This window comes from Microtus ochrogaster, chromosome 2 (assembly GCF_000317375.1).
Source record: "Microtus ochrogaster isolate Prairie Vole_2 chromosome 2, MicOch1.0, whole genome shotgun sequence".
Lineage (NCBI taxonomy): Eukaryota > Metazoa > Chordata > Mammalia > Rodentia > Cricetidae > Microtus > Microtus ochrogaster.
Genome location: NC_022010.1, coordinates 2,365,763 through 2,385,252, shown reverse-complemented (window position 1 = coordinate 2,385,252; position 19,490 = coordinate 2,365,763). Strand labels below are relative to the sequence as shown.

The window sequence follows — 19,490 nt, the reverse complement described above, 5'->3', positions numbered from 1 at the left end:
AACACCACACACATACACATACAATATCAGACTCCAGTAACCAACACCACACACATACACATACAATATCAGACTCCAGTAACCAACACCACACATACACACACAATATCAGACTCCAGTAACTAACACCACACATACAAACACAATATAAGACTCCAGTAACCAACTCCACACACACACACACACACACACACACACACAATATCGGACACCAATAACTAACCCCTCCCCCACACACACAATATCAGACTCCAGTACAGAGTCAAACTGAAGGACAGTTTCTCTTGGCTTAGGCCACTGCCTTCCCCAGAAGAGTCATTGATGCCCAGAGAGGGTACAAGACAGGTGTCTCGAGAGTCTGAGGCTAAGGTAATGCCAGGACCCAGGGAAGCATCTTACTACAGACTGAAGAAAAATAATGGGAGGCCCTCGGTGGCAATGCTTCGCCAAACCCTCATCAGACTCAGGCACTCCCAAGTGCCAGGGAGGGTAGAGCGAATGGGTTGCAAGCCCAGGAGGCCCCAGCTGTGAGGAGGCTGTGATGGATTGTTTGTGTGAGAGGCACGCACAGCCCGGCCATCACCTTGAAATGTGGAGGGAAGAGCGTGTACTACTCAGCCGTTGTTTTTCTTCCCCGTGGAGTCAATAAATGGGTAAATGGACCGTGAGTGGCCAAGTGGCTGCTATAATTTTAGACTCTATCAAAAAGAACATCACAAAAGTTGCAGAGGAAGCATAGACCGCCTCATGTGCCAAGCAGTGAGCTGGATTCCCCATGTTGTGAGGGTGGCAGTAGCTAGTGGACGGGGCAGACAGCCTGGGAGCAGTGAGGGTCGTCTGTTGGCAGCTATGCAGACACAGACGCTTTCCAGGGCCCTTTAGATTAAATGTGAACTCTGCCTTCTGCCCAAACGACCTCTTAAATCTCTGTTTACACAGTGTGAGGGAAGGCTTTTTGAGTAGAGCGCTTGGGCTTGCCCAAGGCCAGAGAGCAGGTGGCTGACAACTATTGGGTCATCAGTGGCTTCTGCTCCCAAGCCTGTTCTTTCAGTGTAGGGCCTGTTTTCCCAGTGTCACCCAAAGGACTCTCCAGGGGAGGTGGCTTCAGCCAAGCTGACCCAACAGAAGGGGCGAGGCATCAGAGTGACACCCTCATAAAAAGGAAAAACTTTAAAAAAAATAATCACATGACTATGTGTGTGTAATCATACCAAAGCATGCATGTGTAGGTCAGAGGACAACTGGGGGATCCTGCGGTTCTTTCCTTTTACCATGGGGGAATTGAACTCAGGTCTTTGACAGAACGGGGGACAAGCAACTCTACCCATTGAGCCCTCTCACCAGCCCTGCGGGTCCTTTATGATTATTATTTTGGTTTGGTTAGCACGCAAAATGCGGCTTCGCTGTGGCTTTCTCGGGTATGTAAATCATTGTTCTTATTTCCCATCATCCTCTCTTGCTTCCTCCTGTACTTCTCTTCCTCCCTACAAGTGGCTTCTTTTCTTCTTCATGTCATAATATACACACGCACGCACACACACATGCATATGTACATGAACGCACCTTATATACATGCCACTTGTAACAGGAAAGACATGATATTTGTCTTTCTGAGTCTGGCTTTATTGATCTGGAAACCCGCAGTTCCACCCAGACTGCTACAAAGGTCACCATTTTGCTCTTTGTGGCTGAACAGACTGTGAGTCCTATGGGTGCCTCCACTGTTTCTGTCTATCAGCTACTCTGGGTAGTGCAGCAGCTATGAGCCGAAGGGTAGCTCCATAGATACTGTCTTACTCTCCCTAGGGTACATTCCAGGGGCACAGCAGGGATACACGGCCATTCTACACTTTCAGCTTTTAATTGTTGTCCTGATTTCCATAGTATTGGGTTTCTTTCTTCTTTCTTTCTTCCTTTCTTTCTTTCTTTCTTTCTTTCTTTCTTTCTTTCTTTCTTTCTTTCTCTCATCTTCTTTTGTTCTGTTAAACCGAGTCTCACCATATAGCCCAGGATGGCCTGGAATTTATAATCCTCTGCCTTCACTTCCCAAGTGCTAAAGGTCACAAGGAGGTATCACCATGCCCAGCCCAAGGTTCTGCATTTACAGCCAGGTGATAGGGAATACGGTGGCCCAGGGCTGAGTTGGAGAATCTGGTGCCAACCACAAGTTCCTTTACTCCAGAACCTCCTCATCATGGCAGAGGCTTTCCATCCTGAAGGGGAGGTCACACAGCGAGGGCTGGTCAGGGTTCAGCTTCACATCTGGGCTCTGATAAGCCTGATGTTCAGGTTCAGAGTCCTGTGTTTCAGAGGATAAGAATTTCTCCAGAACCTATTGGGGACTACCTGGTACCTCCAAATTAGAGGATTAATAGGAGTGTGACTGTGGCCGGAACAATGCCAAGCAGTCCCTTTGTGACGCTGTGACTTTGGGTTTGTGACGTCTAGCACTGCAGGGCATCTCCCACCCCAGCAGATGGGAGCCCATCATCCCAGACACCATTGTCTTGTTCTCGGTCATCACCATGCCTGGCTGCATGCTGCTCACTGGCATCCTCTGCAGTTAATGTTGCATGCACTGTCGTCTCCAACAGTAGCTCCCACCTACACCCCGGTTTTCAGCTAGACAGCATTGATGTTCCAAAACTGGGGAAGCTGGGACCTGGCATCGATCGCCAGTGCCAGCAGCAGCTCTCTGTATCCTCCCTGATCGATCTCCTGAGAGAACAGATGTAACAATACAGGACTATTGATGAGGATTGGCCTGCCCAGGAGGCCTCTTCTCTCCATGCTCCTGGAGCATTTGAGAGAGTTCTTCAGCCTTTTGGAGTAGGTAGCTTTGGCTTAGTTATTAGGGGAAGAAGGAGGCCTTGTGATTATGCAGTCACCTGTCAGGACTGACAGAGGGACTTTCTGAGAAGTACACCAAGCCATTTCTTTTGGGTGCAAATCTTGAAGAATACCCTTATCTAGACCTACATGGCAGGGACAGCCACTTCACATGGTCTTCAGTCTTTCAAGAGAGCAGTGGCTGTTGTCGGTACAGCCCAGTGTTAGATGTTCACTGGTTAACATTGACTGTCAACTTGACACAACCTAGAGTCACCTGAGAAGAGTCTCAGTGAGCGATTGAACACTGGATGGTGTGGGTATGTCTGTGGGAGATCGTTGTTAACTGATGTGGGAAGATGCAGCCCACTGTGAGCGGCACCATTCCCTAGGCCCGGGGATCTGAGCTGTGTAAGAAAGGATAAACAAGTGAGCGAGCACACATGCGCTCATCTCTCTTCACTTCACTCTGGATGTGACATCATCAGGTGTCTGAAGTTCCTGCCTTGACTTCCCGTAAGTTTCTTTTTCGGGGTATTTTATTACAACCAACATAAAAGCAGAACACTATCTTTCATACATTGAAGGAGTGCGCTCAAATGATGGCTGAGAGCCTGGCCAAAGGAGACTCAAAGTCAATGTCTCGGTCTCTTGATATCGCCCACCATTCTGTCGTTACACAACTGTGCTATACAGATGTGTTGACATCAGTGTCACACAAGTACACTACGGGGAACTTTTGCACTGTTACATCTTCTTGGTACCACTATCACATGTGCAGTCTATTTGGGGCTCAAGTGACACTGTAGAACATGGCCTGTCATGACCTCATTTGCAGAAGGCACTGCTGAAGGTCCCTGGACATCACTCTGTAGGAACAGGCACAGACAGCATATGGGAGGCAGACAGATGGGTGTCAGTTTCCAGGTCCCACCAGCCCAGGCGACTTCCTGCAGTGACATTCTTCTGGCTCCCATACTTACAGGCTGTATCAAGTCTCTTTGTAGTCAAGGACGATCTTGCACTTTTGGATCTCTTGCCTTTGCCCTCTGAACCCTGTGAGTCCGGGTGTGCATGGCCACACACCATTTATATAATCCTGGGGACTGAATCGGGGTTGCCAGCACTCTAGGGGAACACACCACCAACTGAGTCCCAGCCTCAGCCCTGACAAAGCTCTCTAGAGGGGAAGCTCAGTAGCCACTGGGGAATCCCAGGAGCCTAATTTCTCTCTTTCCGCAATTGCATGAGCCCGTGGGAGGAGGAGAACATTGACTCGATTTGAAGGAAGACATGCCGGAGGCAGCTGGAGAATCCCTAGCTGGAGCAGTGGTCTCTGCCATGGGATGCGTCATGCCGGTGTATGTGCTAAAGATAATCTTTGCATTTGAGACTTAATTATATTGATATAATTATTCTCTCGTCAGGAAGATTGGGTGTTTCGGATGTCATATTTGCATTTGAGCAGAAAAATTGAAATAGCTTTTTTCTTTCATTAGGAAATGATGGCGTGGGTGGGTGACTGGGAAATCTAGAGCCAGGAGGTTGGGGTTCACTCTAGGTCAGGAAGTGTGAATACATTTTGAAATTTGCTGTGTGTGGACACTGGAAAGGTTGTCACCCCTTTCTGTGGTCACTGAAGCAGAGGACACAGGATGGGGGAAGGGATGAGTTTGGGGACTGGAAGGCTGTGAAGGGCTTTAAGGAAGTTTTGGCATTTTTTTCAAAGACCCAAGGCTATGTCTCACAGGGACATCACACACCCTGATTCCAATCCCATCTACCCAAACGCCCAAAATATCCTCATTCATATCCTATTCCATGTTAGGGTCTTCTTTTTTAATTAATTAATTAATTTTTTGAGGTGGGGTCTTACTTCTGGCTCTGCTGCCCTGGAACTCACTATGTAGATCAGGCTAGCCTCAGACTCACAGAAATCCACCTGCCTCTGTCTCCCAGGTGCTGGAATCAAAGGTGTGTGCCATTATACCCGGCTCCCTGTGAGAGTCTCAAGAGTGTGCCTCCCATTGTTCCCTGTCCATCAGAGGAGACTGGTGACCCTCTTCACCATCACAGACTTTGGCATCTCCTTGCTTTTGGTAGCAGGAAGACACGGTAGAGTGTTGCCTGGCAGGCAGGGGCCAGGGTTCTAACCCCATCACCTTAAAACAGCACAGTGGGAGTCAGGGGTGCTCTTAGAGAGAGGGCTGAGACCTGGGGTCCACGGGCTGTTCTTACTCTCCATGTTGTGCACAGATGGGCATGGCTGGCAGAGTGGGGTCTTCACTGAGCACATGACTTTGGCTTTCCGCACTTAAGATCTTCATCACCCAGCTCTTAAACAACTCAGTTGCCTGTCTGTTAACGTCCCACAGGAAGTGACAGACTTAAGGGTAATTTTAAGGTGCTTTTTGCTCCTACTTTATTTCTATTTATATGTGTGTATTCTTGCACGTATACAAGTGCACATGCATGTGTGTGCATGAACGCTTGTAGAGGTCAGACATTGACCTCTTCCCCTGTTGCAGCCCCTCTTTGCTGGACTGGCTGGTCAGAAGCCCCAGGGACCCCCTCTTGTCTCTGTCTTCTCAGTGCTGGGAGTACAGACAGATCAGGCTTCTTACAGGAGAGCTGGGATTCATTCTCTGCCCTCACCTTCATGTGGCAGACACTTTACACAGTGAGCTGTCACTCAGTCCTTTCGCTTTCTTTGCTTTCCACAGTCCCCCTGTGGTTCTATTTGAATTAACAGGATACAGAAAGAGCCTATGGTTCTAAGTTTGCTGGGGCCGTAACATGGCACACAGATACCAACTCCCAGTAAAATAGCCATGGGTGCCGACACCCAGTCCCAGAGGTCAGGAGTTGAAAAGCCAAGGTGTTGCAGGTCCCTCTGGAAGCCTCACCTACTTCTGGCTGGTTGTCTGGGAGTAATTGGATACTGTTGCTTTGAGACAATCTTGCATGTGGTCCAGGCTGGTTTCAAAGTATCAATCATCTTGTCTCAGCTTCTGAATGTCACCAGTTTGCCAGGCACCAGTGATTTGGTGTCCCCTGGCTTGCAGATGTTATAGCTCCAAGGCTCAGCATCTGCATTTTCTGCCCCTATGTGTGTCTCTGGGCCTGCATTTGCCATCTTAGGATGACACAAGACTTGTCGACCTCGTTGGATTGGGACCCAGACTGTGAGTTCATTTTAGCATGGTGGTCACTGTTGAGGGCCAGATGTCCACACCCAGCTGCTTCCAGAGGTATTCGGGATTGGGACTTCCAGTGACTTTGTTTCAGCCATTAGACATCTGTGCTTGGCTCATGGTCACAATGGACACAGAGTTCCCTCATAAGTGGGCTTTCTGACTGTGATGATCTGGTGTCCCTCTGGTGACTATCCTCCAATAGGCTCTTGAGAACCCCTGTGTGGCTCCCACAGAAACAACATACCCCATCCTAGGCTAGGCTGTAGAGGATTCTAGGCTTCTGCCTTATTCTCTCTGGGCTGTTTGCATCAGGGAGGGTATCCCCTTGACACAGCTTGTGTCACCCAACCCCAAGACAGAGCACTGAACTTCTGTCACCAGACAGCAGTTAAGACCTGCAGCCCAAACCCACATCAATGACCAATGAGTATCCTTGAAAACAGGTCCCCTAGGTTCAGTCATACCTGACGTCAGACAATCTCTGCCCCTGCTGACATCACGATGATAATCTCAAAAGAGACACCTTGAGACTCCCATGCTGCTGCTACTGGAGATGTCCACATGGTGGCATTAGGCAGTGCGGCCTGAGTCTTGGATAGTATAGAGGCTAGAAGTCCAAAGCCAAAGCGAAGGGATTAAAAGCAAGGCCTCAGTTGCTGGTCTCGGGATAATTTCTTCACTTTTCTTAGTGCTCATCAGCACCATTCCAACCTCGGCTTCCATCTCTGAGGCCACAACTGTCCCCCATGAGCCCTCTTGCCTGCTTCCTAGGGCCCTTCAGATGACATTTGGGGCCCATGTGGATAATTTCCTCACTCTGAGATCCTTGTCACGTATGTAGGTCCTTTTTTGGCATAGGCAGGACCCAGAGACCTTTATTGGCCCTGCAAAGACACTGAGCCAGAACCACCCAGCTAAACCAAGCCTGAACCCTTCACACTATAAAAAATCACATAAGATAATAATTTACTGCTCCTAAGCTGAAGTAATTGTTACACATCAATAAATAACTGATACACAATACAGATTTGTGATTTTTTTTTTACTGGATTACATATACTCAAAAGCTGTAATTTTAGAAGGCTTACAACCTTTTCCTCAAAATTTACAGATGAAGAAAAGATCTGGCAGATGGTGTGGTGGGAATTTATAAGCCGGAGACATCACTTATATCTTAAATAATGAAGCCAGGGCGCTCTGACTGAGTACCGCTCAACTGCCCTGTTGCCATCAGATCCATCCCCACCTTTCTCAGCTCAGCTCAGCTCAGCTCAGCTGTTGCCTAGCAGGAAGCCACTGGGGGCAGTGAGGGTGGGGCGGAGAAGGAGGCTCTGCCTTGGGCACTCTTGGAAGCTGTAACATTTTTTTAATTCGGCATCTCCTTATGGGTCCTCTTGCTCCCAAAGCCAGCTTCCAACAGGGAACACCATTGGAGATTTACCTTTACGGGAAGGCCCCAACTTTTCTTCTCATCCCTGGCTCAGCCTTGCTGTCCTGCTTCTCTGGCTTTAAGATCCATCGGCCTCTCTTTGCTCTGGTCTGTATCACCCCAGGCTTGGTGTCCCCCAGTGTGCTGACAGTCTCCTATGGCCCCTCTTGCCTGCATCCTCCAAGCATCCTGCTAATGACACGCAGAGTCCATCTGCCTACTTACCCACCTGGGGATCCTTGCAACATCTGGAAAGGACTTGGGCCACGGAAATTAGCATCTGGGTTAAGCTGACCTCTTCTGGCTTCCCCTTTCCCACCATGAGGGAAAGTGATTCCCTGTTCAATTCACTTGCTCAGCCCCCTGTATTAGATTCCTGGGACCGAATGACATGGGCAGTCTCTATTCTGATTCCTCTGACTCCCTCGGTGTGAGCATTGAAATCCTTTCACCTTCAATCATAAGGTGATATATTTTCTGACTCGTTTCTGGGGAATGAGATTGTCCTGCCCATGTGGCATTGGTGGCCTTTGTGCTCCCGCATTCTCACCAGAAAGAACTGTGCTCTTTGGATGTGTAAGGTGGATCCACTTGGTATCCCTTTTGTTTTCTTACAAAGAGCTTTTTACAAAGCTTCTTACAAAGAACTGCCATTGTCACCAGGAAGCAACAGTGACAAACAGTGGATACTGCCACAGTTCTCACAGAGAGACAGGTTTAGTGTGGTCCAGAGCCAAGGCTCCTGTGTGCAGGCTGGGTGTCACTCTGCCCGCTACAGTCCCCCTTCCTGATTGTGTGACTAACCAGGAGTTGTGACCAGTGCTGCCCCGCACTGTGAGGACGGCTGGCACTGGGCTCAGGAGAAGATCCAGGTTCAAAACTCAGAGCACACTTTGTGCTGCGTGTGCCTTGGTTTTCATCACTGTGGAGCCAAAGGATCATGTGCTGAATGCCGTTAATGAGGGACTTCTCAGGTCTGTGTGTGAGCTCATGTGTGCACAGACCTTGCACATGCGTATATTTCAGAGGACAACTTAGGGTGCTTTGAGGCATACAGCAGGCTAGCTGACTGGCACGCTTCTGGCCTTCTCCTGCCTCCACCTCCCTCTTCCCCCAGGAGTGCAGGGATCACCCACACTCTTCACCCTGCATGGGCTCTTACATGGCTTCTGAGGATGGAGTCAGGCCACCAGGCTCGCTCTGCGCATGCTTTCAGACTGAGCTACCCCAGGTCTTGTCATTCAGACTTCCCACTACTGTGACAAACAACTGGGAAAAAGGCAGATTATTTATTGTTATTCATGGTTTCTATATCAATTATTCCCTTTAAAAGCTATTGAAAAGTTCATTTTTATATAGGAAACTAAACTTGTAATAACTTGCTATAAATTGATTACAACACTAAAGTCCTCAGTTCTTTCACCATTGTTAACATTTTAACGTAAAGATTGACTTAATCATACCCAGATTCTGTTAACTAGAAACACTCCATCAGGTCCACCCTGATCCACCCCAATCCTTTCTAGTCTGTCTTCTGTTGCTCCTATAACACGGTGACAAAGCAGCTTGGGGAGGGGGGGGGGTTCTTTGTCCTCCACGTCCCAGTCGGAGTCCATCACTGAAGGACGTAAGGACAAACCCTCAAGGCATGAATTGATGCAGCAGCCATGGAGAAATGTGGCTTTCTGGCTTGCTCTCCGTGGCTGGCCCAGCCTGCTTCTTTACACAGCTCACAGACACCCACTCAGGGGTGGCAGTGTTCACAATAGACCAGACCCTTCTACCACACTCAGGGTCAAGAAAATGCCCCTGCTGCTTCTGGGCTAGTCTGATTGAGGCGATTCTTCTGCTGAGGTTCCCCTCCTCAGGCAATGCTAGTTTGTGCCAAGTTGACGGAAACTAACCACTGCAATTGACCTTTCTCAACCTGACACACAAACACACCACTATTAAGTCGTGATCTTTTCTTTCTTTAAAAGTTCCATGGTCTTTAAACATCCTAATACTTTTAAAGTCCAAGATCTCTTTAAAAATTCAAAGTCTCAGCTGGGCGGTGGTGGTGCACGCCTTTAATCCCAGCACTCGGGAGGCAGAGGCAGGCGGATCTCTATGAGTTCAAAGCCAGCCTGGTCTACAAAGGGAGTTCCAGGACAGGCTCCAAAGCTACTACAGAGAAACCCTGTCTCGAAAAACCAAAAAAAAAAAAACCCAAAAATTCAAAGTCTCAGCTGGGTGGTAGTGGTGCATGTCTTTAATCCCAGCACTCGGGAGGCAGAGGCAGAGAGGCAGGCAGATCTCTGTGAGTTCAAGGCCAGCCTGGTCTAAAAGAGCTAGTTCCAGGACAGGCTCCAAAGCTACAGAGAAACCCTGTCTCAAAAAAGAATTTAAAGTCTCTTAATTGTAGGCTCCTGTAAAATTAAAAATAAAATAACTTACGTACTTCCTTATTCTAAGAGGGGAAAAAAATCAGAGCATTGTCATGAGCAGATCAAAGCAAAGCCAAACTTCAACAGTATAAAAATCTCTGTGTCCAGCATTTTGGGCTCACTCATGATCTTCTGGGCTCTGGAGGGCTTAGGTAACCCCACCTCCCCAGCCATGTCATTCACAGCACACAGAACTTAGCTCCACTCCATACCTGCCTCTGACCTGGATGGTTGTACCATAGCCTGCCATCTCGAATATGCTGGAGTCTCTGCTCCAGCTGAGGCTGCACTCTCATCAGTGGCCTCTCATGGTCTCTTCAATGACTCCGACCCGGGCACACAGCGCCAAACCTCAGCTTCTCTCAGGACCCCTTTAACCTTGAGGCATCTGTGCTTCCAAAATCAGCTTGAGATACAGTTATGGCCTCCACGGACACAGCTCTGTGTACTGACTCTGAGGAAACTCTCTGTGGTTTGTAGCATGTGTGGCCTTGGATTTAAATACATTCTTACTGTGTTAGACCCTGTGGGGTGTGCAGGATGAACCCTGTGATGGGCCGAGTGTTGTAGTGGTGAGAGTTCATGGCAGAGCAACGTTTCTTCCTTCGTGGCAACCAGGAATCAGAAAGAGAGACAGGAAGTGGGCAGGGCAAGAGATAGTGCCAGGACAAATGCCCAGCAACCCAACTTCCTCCAGCTAAAGTTTCTGGTGCTTCTCAAAACATCTCCACCAGCTGATGATCAAGCCCTCAGCACAGAAGTGACACTTCACGCTGGAAACCTATTGCGCTCCATATGTCTCTCTGTGTTCTTTGAGGACTCAGGGGCACTCCTGGGCAGATTGCCATCACTTCAGACGTGATAAGGTCTGGCATTCTGGTTGCTACTAACAGGAAAAGCATAGGCCAGCTGGAGGCCGAAGCACTCAGCTGGGTGGTGAAGAGAAGAGACATTGGCCCCTGGCTGCTTAAGTCTGTGCAGGGACCCACCAGGCATGCCTGCCCCGAATGAGGAGAAACAGTTAGATGTTTGCCGGCCCTGTAAACTTGTCTCAATGTGTATGTCTCTGCCACTTTCTTTTTGTTGTTGTTGAGACAGGATTTCTCTGTATAGCCCTGGCTGTCCTGGAGATCTCTATGTAGACAAGGCTGGCCTCAAATTTACAGAGATCTGCCTGCCTCTGTCTCCTGAGTGGTAGGATCAAAGAAAGGCATACACAGCCACATCCGGCTCCCTGCCCCTTTCTATCAGTGTGTCCTTGGAATCTGCTAAGGTTTTGAATCTGATTTCAAAGAACAACTGATATTTGATCTTCTAAGTATCCAAACAACAGTACCAAAAAGTGGTGAGACCTTTAGGCGGTACTGTGGTCTATGGAGGTGGGGGTTAAGGTTTTACACACCCACCTCCCGCCATACACATGCCCACACACCGGAGTTCTTTCAGAAGACCAAAGTGACGGTCTCCAGAGTAGTTGTCAACAACTACTACAAGGGACCCTGGCACCACCTTGTTCTCATTGATGGTGTCTCAGGCCCTTTCTCTCTTTCCATTTTCTGTCAGGTGCATATAGCCTCTGGCAAAAGCCAAGCACATACTGTTGCCATGCCCTTGGACTTGTAGAACCCCGAGCCACACTAAACGTCTTCTCCATATAAATTATCTAGTCTCGGGTGTTCTATTATAGCAACAGAGAGTGAACTAAAATGAGGTCTTTGATGAGTCTCTCTGCATCTATTATTGCACCATAAAAATAGAATGAAGCAGCGCGTTTTCTGCATGGTTAAGGGAATGACCTCGTGGAGCAGCGACTGCATGCTCCCTTTCCCTGCTTCCTGCTGATAGCTGCCTCGTTCTCACTCTTGAGCAGGTAGAGAGAAGTTCAATTGCAGTGTACCAGAGAAATGAAGGCCATTTTCCAAGTTTCTCATAATGCATGGAATTTGTCGTCTCTGTAGAGAATCTGGAAAAGCATAAAAAGAAAGCATAAGCATGTTTTGATAGCTCATGCCGGGGAGAATGGCCACAGCAGTAATTCAACATTCTCCGGTTATATTCTGTTTCCACGGTGCTTGGATCTAAGGAATCTCATTAATATTAAGCAAGATGAGATATGTCAGCCATTCGGCAGAGTGCCAGTCAGAACAAGGCGTTCATTTATGAACTAACTCAACAGTAGTCACCATGAGCTCATGTATGTTGCAAACACATGTGCTGAATATAAAAACACTCCATGTTTTCAGCATGTTTCAGGACAGCTTGGGGATCCTCTTGTCCATGTGACATTCAAGGCCATTTGGATTTTATATTGGAACAGGATCTGGGTGTGATAGTGGAAGCCCATAAGCCCAGGTACTGGAGAAGCGAAGGCAGGAGGATGGAAAGTTTAAGGCCAGTCTGGGCTACAAAGCTGAAGTCAGAAAATATTTGCCATTGCTAATTACACAGATGTTGATAGATATAGATGTGTGCTGTGTTTACTAAGCAAGCCACTGGCAATACTTACATGTGTATCAACCTGTGCACTCGAACAGTTGCATGTGTATCAACCTGTGCACTCGAACACCCATGTCCTACCCAGCAGGAAACTCCTGCTGTCTTGATTGTGTCAGAAAACAGCAAGATGGATGAACTTCAGGAGTATTGTGAGATCTGTTTTTTTAGGCAAACCCTGGCACAGGTTAACCAAACCTGGAGAAAGTGCCTCAGAGGCAAGGAGCCTGTGGGGAAAGTTCCCTCTCATCTCAGGCAAGAGGAGGTCTCTGGAGAGCAGCGTGTTCTGCGTAAAGAAACAACAGCAAACAACAGACAGCACCGGTATATTGGTGTTAGCCTCTAATTGAATGTCATGAGCAAAGACGGTTTTAATTGCTGACATTAATTATCGTCTGAACTGCTTCCCATGTAGTGGCTATGCTTGGAGTGCCCCTGGGAAGGCATCAGCCGGGAAGTCTAAAGGGCTCCGGATTCCTTCGAGCGATGCTGGGCCAGGAGTACACGCTGCCCAGTGTTGTCTTTATCTTGGTGAATATGATTGGTGCACATTCATGTGTGCATCAGTCCTATCTTTTGTCACTGAGAGTCATATAGTAACACTGACTCTCTCTACCCTAAACATGTATCTGCCTGACATGTGTCGTGTGTCAGCAGTACAGGTGGATCAGGTTCTGTAACAGTGTCAGTTCCATGGAAGCTGGTACACAATAGGTGCTCAATAAATGTTCACTTAATGAGCAGGTGCATGACTGGACAGTAGAGGAGTATGCAGCATGCAACGGTGCATGTAGAGGCTATTTCTTTCCCTGCCTCAGCGCTGTAGGCCTGTCTGAGCATCAAGTGGTTTCTGTGGGGGTTCTGCCATGCGCATATCTACCTACCTACACAGGCTTACATCCTACTAACATCTCACCCCTGAGCTTCTTCCTGCTCTGGACTAGCGACTGAGGGTCCTGAGCTCAAACAGACCTCAGAACACAGCTGTGCTCTCGAGGGACAGCCGAGCCAAGGTTTAGCATGATCAGATGTGAGTGCCATACCAGCAGGCATCTGTCCCTGGATCTCTTAAGGAGGCTGAAGGTCCCCAGCCCGAGCCAACTGCCTCCAACTGGCCCCTTCTTGTTGTGTGTTTTATCTCTTTAGGTTCTGATGGAGGTGAGGGGATTTATGCTGTCTGCCCTTGCTGGGCTTTACAGTGTTGGAACTGATGTCTTGATCTCTATAGTCAGACTCTTCCAGTCTTCCTGCTCCATCTAGTTAGCCCCTCCCCCTGACGTCTTTACTGTCAATCTATGGCTTTAGACACAGACTTTCACATTCCAAGCTCTTCTTCTGGGTTTGACCTTGGAATGCCTCCCCAGTGATACAGGAACAATGTGGCCCTTTCCAATGCTCCTCTTCTGGGAATTTGGTGTTAGCAACACCACATGATTGGTTGAGTCTTCCCCTCCCATGAGCACATTTACCCTTTACCAGCTGCCCTTATTTTGCCACAAGATGATAGGAGGCCAGAATAGTTGTATGCCTTGTTGAAGGTTGCACAGCCTGTAAGCCGCACAGTCGAGATCTGTATCTGTAAACTGATTGTCTCCAGACCCCACTGTTGGTGCTGTAAAATGGCAGATTTGTCTCTGCTCAAGTCCCATTGTCTTGCCCATCTGCTTAGTTCTGGTGAAGTCCACGCACTGGAGTCAGAACGCTCATCTCTGCACCTATCCCTGTCTATCTCCTCTACTCTCTGGGATGTTCCTTGATGGTTGGGACTGCAGACCTACACATGACCCTCACCTGGCCAAGAGGCACGGAAGCAAAGCTGGAGGAGGCTCCTGAGTCTGCACACTGGGCCTGAGAGGTCTCACCTGAGATAATCACCCAGCTTGGCATCCTGACAGCTGCTCTGCTGCGGACAGTTTCCCTGCTCTGATGTTCAGTACCCTTGCCTGTAAGAGAACAGCCATGTGACCAGCATTCACTGCATTCCATGTGATTCCCTCATGCCCATCGGGTCCAGGTGTGGAAGTACCAGCTAAGCCTGAAGGCAGAGTGGTTTGGGAAGTCTTCCTGTGTATGTGTTGCCTTTATTGGTTAATGAATAAAGAAGCAATTTGGGCCTATAACAGGGCCAAATAGGGCTAGGTGGGAAAACTAAACTGAATGCTGGGATAAAGAAAGGAGGCAGAGCCAGTGAAACACCATGTAGCTGCTGCCGAAGGAGACAGATACCTGGGAACTTTACCAGTAAACCATGAGCCTCGTGGTGAACTATAAAATAATAGAAATAGGTTAATTTAAGATATTAGAGCTAACTAGAAAAACGCTTAAGCTATTGGCCAAACAATATAGTTTCTGTATGATTATTTTGGGTCTGGGCAGCTGGAAACGAATGAGCAGCTTCTGCCAACAGAATGGTACACCAGCATGGGGCAAGAATTTCCATGTAAAGTCTGAGAAAGCTTTTTTCAAAAAGGCTCTATGATGTGGGAGTGATTTCTTTCTAATCTGTTGCTTTCCTTGGTTAAATAATAAGGAAACTGCCTAGGCCCATTTGATCTGCCAACCCTTAGGTGGGTGGAGTAAACAGAACAGAATGCTGGGAGAAAGAAGCCGCCGAGTCAGTGAGTCGCCATGGTTCTCCCACTCCAGACAGACGCAGGTTAAGCCATGTCGTGGGCTACACAGATTATTAGAAATGGGTTAGATCAATATGTAAGAGCTAGCCAATAAGAGGATGGAACTAATGGGCCAGGCAGTGTTTAAAAGAATACAGTTTCCATGTAATTATTTCAGGTAAAGCTAGCCGAGTGGGAGGAAGCGGCCCTCCACCTTTATTACAACAGCTCTAGACCCACAAAAACAGGAGCCAAGTGCAGCATTTTTGGTAACAGCATTTTTTTCTGATAGGCTCTGTTTGCTGGTGGTGAACAGGAGTGCTACAGCTCCTTTAAGAGAAGGCTTATTGACTGAGCATAAGAAACCACGGCTTCCTGGTTGTTCTGTCAGCATGAACTCTGACTCTTTCAGGAGGCCAAGCTCTTAAATGGGGTTTGTGAGCAGCATGCTACTAGTTGCTTAATGGTGACATAGACCTGCTGTGACCCTGGAGCTGAGGCAGCATGCATGGCTCTCAGAGGCAGTGAAGATGGCTTCACCATGTTGGACTGGGTGGAGCCGACAGGCAGGACCAAGGAGTTGGTCCAGCCATGTCTACTAAGCATTAAAAAAAAAGCATTTCTGGTCAGAAAATAATTACAGATATGCAATAAAGACAGATTCAGATAAAAAAGACCTCCAAATGGGTTACAGTGTTAGATAAATGATGTAGACTTGGGAGAGAAAAGAAAAAGAGTATAGACAGTTATAAAAAGAAGTAAGTGATTTAAAAAAATAAAACAAAGTCTTTAGAGAGACAGAGTACAGACAGTCATAGATTAAAGGAGTAAAGAAAAATAAGCCATGTAAAGATGGAAAATACACAAAAAGTCTGGATTATGCATATTATTGTGTTTTCTTTGAATGTTTTGACTGTGAATGAGCTAAGTGGGGAGAGACATTTCATTGTACGAGGTGCTAAGCTAGACCAACATATATATTTTTTAAAGGTATCTTGACTTCAAAATTTGGGTCTGAGGCTATGTTTCTTTGGAAAAGAGGTTCTGCTTCTGTTTCCACAGAAGATGGGAGGGAACCTGTGGATTCCTTCCAGGCTAATGTGGTTTTATGGACCAAGATGCCCCAAAAGATCTCTGTAAACTCCCCCCAAAAAGTACTTTGCCCAACAAAAATCAGAAAACAGTTTGTAGAAAACTACACCCAAATTCCAAAATATTGTTTATAAATGCTTGTTTATATTTAAAGGGGGATATGCTATAGAGATTAATACTTTACATTAGTATGGATCTTGGTCTACTAATACAAATTTAAGGTCAATTTTGTTATATATATGTATATATACATATATATATGTATATATATGCTCTTGATTAAGATATTGTGTTTGTGCAGCTCATTTAAAAAATGTAATGTATAATTTAAAAATACAGGTTAATAGATAGTCATCTAAAGTAGTCAAGCTTGTAGTCATGTTAGTTAGGTTTTCTAGATATACAAAAATGTACTTCAGATGAATATATATTCTTTGGCTCTTTCAAAGACTACAGAATATGGCATTTAAAATGCTTTAAGAACTTAGAATTTTTATGACAATGAGACTTGACTGCTCCTGGCAGCACCAACCTACTTCAAGAGGATGATGGGCATCAAAGAGGCTCCTCATGGAGTTTGTTAGCCATTTGGGAAAGAAACTACTCTTACCTGTACTGCTTAATGGTATGTTATATGAACTGGACATGCAGGACCCACAGAAAAATGACTTCTGAAGTTGCCTAAAGAAGATGTTACAGTCCTTCAGGGATTCTGTTTTATGAAAGAGTCTGAAAGACATTCTGCAGGACACAGAAGAAAGTGACTGAAAAACTGCTAAGATGGGTGGAACTATCTTTGAAATTTCCTGCTTCACAGAAAAGTCTTGCAGATACAATGGGCCTGTAGACTGAAGATGGATGCCCCAATGATACAGAGGAACTTTGGGTGATTATCCACATAGCAAGATGTCTCTGTCAATTCTAGAGTTTTGGAAGTTGCTTACAATGCACTTCCTGTTAACTTAGGTAATATTATATCCTTCCAGGGTCTTTGATGGAGTTGAAGAACAGATAGTTATAATTATAGTTTTCCTTAGTTATGATAAAAGATAAAGTAGATATAAATATTGTAACTATAATTCTTGCTTGATAACTGTCTTGCATATGTAATTTCACTATGTTAAAGTTAAAACCTTCCTCTTTATTTAGACAGAAAAGGGGAGATGATGTGGGAAGTCCTTCTGTATATGTGTTGTTTTTATTGGGTAATGAATAAAGAAGCTGCTTGGGCCTATGAGAGGGCAGAATAGAGCTAGATAGGGAAAACTAAACTGAATGCTGGGAGAAAGAAGGCAGAGTCAATGAGATGCCATGTAGCCACTGAAGGAGACAGATGCCCAGTAACTTTATTGGTAAACCATAAGCTTCATGGTAAACTATAAAATAATAGAAACGGGTTAATTTAAGATGTAAGAGCTATCTAGAAATATGATTAATCTATTGGCCAAACAGTGTTGAAACTAATATAGTTTCTGTGTGATTATTTCGGATCTGGGAGGCCAGGAACAAACAAGTGGTCTCCGGCTACTGCAGAGACTCATATTTCTCCAAAAATGCAGTTGTTACTGTATGAACTTTGACTCACAGTTCCCATACCCACTGTCCTGATGTCCCTTTCTAACCACTGGCTGTGGTCTGGGGCTGGGTACAAGCTTGTCCCTCACTTACCAACCCTGAGGTGGGCATTCTGTGGCTAGCAGCCTCACCTGAAATGTAAGCTGACCCTGCCCTACTGCTCTCCACATTTCTCTTCCCCTTTCATCTCTGTTAAGGGCTGTTCTGGCTTTAGGCTATCCCTGCTGCAATGCTCGATCCTGTCAGAAAGACTACATGCCTTCATTAAGGTGCCAGCTCCCTGTAGGGAGAACAGGGAGGGTAGCCCATACAGGAATATTGACCAAGCTCATTCCAGTGATGGAAAACAGCTATGGTCCTAGCTGGGTTACTGGGGTGAACAGCCCCGTGGATTGGGTTCAGATCAGATCCTGTTCTGCTGCCTCTAGTGATGCCTCTGTCCTTAGTTTCTTCAGAGAAGCCTGGGAAGTTGTCTGTTGTCACAGGATTGCTGGAGTTGGTGGGGGGTCTGGGAACTGCACTCAAATATGAGCCATAATCTTCACCTTGCACACACCCTCATCATTAGGTATGTGTGTCACCTTGAATAGTCGACCAAAAAGAAACCAGATGATCAGAGCAGCTTTAAAAAAGTATCTCCCAGGACCCCACCCCATTCCACCCTACCCTACCCATAATCTCCCTGAGACTCCAAGCTCCTCAGTCTTGTGGTGTGTGTGTATGTGGTATATATGGTGGGGAGGTATGGTGTGTGTGTGTGTGGTGTGTATATGGTGTGTGTGTGTGGTGTATGTGGGGTGTGTGAGTACGTTGTATATGATGATGTATATGTAAGGTATGGTATGTATGTGGTGAGTGTGTGTGTTGTGTGTGGTTGCTGTAGATCCCAGGTGACAGTCCTTTAGGTAGTTCTATTTACTCCATGGTGTTCAAGGATGCCTTCTCCATTGCTCCATTTTTATTAACGTTCATCTAATGACATTAAAGTGACGTACTGTGATCTCCCTAACCATCCCAATGCTGGGTACAGCTTCAGCCTTTCAGCTTCACATCTCATTGGCCATACTTGTTCAAGGCCCTGTTTTGCCTCTGGTCTATCCCCTGTGGGATTCATTTCCAGAAGAGCAATTCTGGATGTAGCTAGATGATTCTTTATTTTGGGAAGTCTGGTGCATTGTGGGATATAGCAACATCTGGCTTGCTGCATGTCACAGTGTACTCTAAGGTACGGTAGCCAACTCTCTCTCCAGACTTAACCTAAAGTCCCCAGGAGCCAACTCACCTTCCATCAACAAGCTTGGTATTAAAGGAAAAACTGAAAAATAGATGCTCTGTGGACATCAGAGGTATCCCAAAGAGTCAGGACAAAATTGGGTCATGGCAGTACCTGAGAGTACTGAGCTCAGTGAATGAGTACCACAAAGGGAGTCAGGAACACTAAGCTGGAGTTCCAGCACCTGTGCCCCTCAGCTCTGAAGGGAGATGACTATCGTGACTCACCTGCCAGGCTCATAGGCTCAAACAGAAAGTGGCCTGCAAATGCCTGCCAGGTTTGTCACTCTGTGTGTGTGGGGGGGGAGCACTGGGGAATCCTACTTTGTGTAGTGTCTTAGTCACTTAGTGTTCTGTTGCTATGAACACCATGACTAAGGAAACTCTTATGAAAGGAAGCACATATCTGAGTGCTTGCGTGCAGTTTCAGAGGGCTGGTCCAAGGCCGAACGGTGGTGGCGCACGCTTTAATCCCAGCACTCGGGAGGCAGAGGCAGGTGGATCTCTATGAGTTCGAGACCAGCCTGGTCTACAAGAGCTAGTTCCAGGACAGGCTCCAAAACCA

The 19,490-nt window shown here is 46.8% G+C and overlaps 1 protein-coding gene across 1 annotated transcript in view; it reads left to right on the top strand.

Annotated features, from left to right (window-relative positions):
- Myo18b (myosin XVIIIB) overlaps positions 1-19,490 on the top strand; it is a 201,658-nt gene that overhangs the window by 144,027 nt on the left and 38,141 nt on the right. The gene's annotated exons all lie outside the window — the stretch shown is intronic.